The sequence below is a fragment of the Euprymna scolopes genome, chromosome 16 (genome assembly GCF_053919585.1).
Source record: "Euprymna scolopes isolate OS-2025 chromosome 16, ASM5391958v1, whole genome shotgun sequence".
In the NCBI taxonomy this organism is placed as follows: domain Eukaryota; kingdom Metazoa; phylum Mollusca; class Cephalopoda; order Sepiida; family Sepiolidae; genus Euprymna; species Euprymna scolopes.
Window position 1 is genome coordinate 81553369 of NC_136497.1, and position 2247 is coordinate 81555615.

The following is a 2247-nucleotide window of genomic DNA, read 5'->3' on the forward strand; positions in this document are numbered from 1 at the left end:
GGTCCAGGAACTATTACTAAACCCGCAGCAATTTCGTGGTGGCGACGAAAGTTTTGAAAATTATGAACGTAGTGGTCGGCCATCGAATGTTTACAACGGTCAATTAAAAGCCTTATTCGAAGCCAATCCATGCTCAACTATTCGAAAGCTTGCTTTCAGAATTAGACATATACGACGATTTCTAACCACTGAAAAAAGATTGGAAAGACAAAAAAAAAAAAACATGATAAATTGTGCCTCATCAACAACCAAAAGGAACGCTGTTATGAATTTTTTTTTATTATTGCAATTTCACCCCAAAGTACAGTGCCATTTTGATGCAGGGGGTTACTTACTGGGACCTAATTTTCAGGGATACTATGTAGAGCGTTCAACAGCAAGATAGTTGTTTAAATTACGCTTGAACTTCTGCATGTCAGTACAGTCAGGGAAGCAGAAACCCAGAAGGAAATTCCAAAGTCTAGCAGTCCTAGGGAAGAAACTATTAGAGTAGAAGGCTTTCTTACATCCGGGGATTTCTACTGTGTAAGGGGTGGGATTTTGCTGCTTGTCGGGTTTGTAGGGGGTATCTACGCCGAGGACGGACAAAGGCTTGTAGTTCGTCGGAGCACCTACCATTACAATACTTGTAAAACGGGCAGAGGGATTCAACATTTCTTCGATGGGACAGCGGTTGAACCCTAGCTGATAGTGCGGAACCTATAAGGTTGACGACTCTCTTTTAAACCCTGTCCAAGAGGGGAAGACTCAATACTCAATACATGGCGAATGGTGGCCTTGTAGAGGTGCAGGGTCCTCTCAGCTGTAAGTAACTTTCTAGCACGGTAGAGAGACTCCATCTTCTTTGCAGGTGCGTTGGCAATGCCATAAATGTATCTGTTCCAACTCATGTTCCCCATGAACTTTAAGCTGAAGAGTTTGAACGAAGTACTTTCAGGTAATGTATTATTAGCTATGGCTATTAGTGGTTGAGCAGGTTTCTTGTAGTTATTAAAGGAAACAAGCTTAGTCTTGGAAGCATTGAATGTTACCATCCATTTTTGCCCCAATTCCACTACAGACTGAATATCTTCCTGTAGAGTTTCCGCTATTGCCTTGAATATGTGTTCATTCATTTTCCCGTCATGTCTGTTATAGAGCGTAGTGTCGTCAGCAAATACACCCATCTCAGAGATAAATTTATCAGGGATATTAATAGATATAATAAACGTACAAGGATCGACCCCTGAGGTACACCCGAATTTATATCATTGTTTTGATGTACGACCATCGAGGATAACCTGGATTCTTCTCTTATTTAAGAAGAATTGGATTGTTAAGTATTCGTCCAGTAATACCATAGGATCTGATTTCCCTGAGAAAACCTTCGTGCCATAGTCTATCAAAAGCCTTAGATATATCTAGAGGTACTGCCTTCGCTACCACTGATTTATCAAGTGCATGGTATGTAACTTCAAAGATTACAGTTAGGATATCTTGCTTAAACCCATACAGTTAGTCGGACAGAAGTTTAGCAGCTATGAGGTGGTGGACTATAGCTTGATTAATTATGAACTCAAATATTTTAACGAAAAGAGCGAAGAGGTTAATGGGGTGACAATTTAAGGGATCAGTCCTTTCGTTAGAATCCTTGTACATACAGAAATAGTTTTCCAGTTATTAGAAAAGCAATATTCGTTAATGTATTTGTTGAATAGTTTGGAGAGAGCTGGAGAATTTTATTAGTACAGCCGTGATAAGATAAGATCCACATGCTTTTGAGATGTTTAGGTTTTATATGATATCATGTTCTTGAGAAGAGGTGATTTTCAGATTATCTAGTGTGATTTTTGTCCGCAGAGAAAGATCTGGGAGGGAGTGATTTGCTGGGTCCAAAGTAGAGTTAGAGAAAAACCGACAGGCAAGTAGGTTCGCCGTCTCAGTTGCCGTGCAAACAACTTCAAGATTGTTGGAAAGTGGGGGAATTCATGATTGCCCATTATTTACTACACTGTTATACGTTTTTCAGAAGTCATGAGTTCCTCATTTCTACAATTCATTGCGTTTTCTGCTGCCTTCGGTATAGTGTCATCCTTCCTTCTTTTACACTACAAAAATGACCCGTTTCTCGACCCGGTTGTGACTTTCGATGACAAGTGGGTTCCTTACAGCAAGCAGCAACAGTCGGTTCAGTGGTTGGATGCTGACGAAGCTCCACAACACTTCCCGAAGCCAGAGTTGCAGTTTTTGAATGCTGGCGAAAGCATT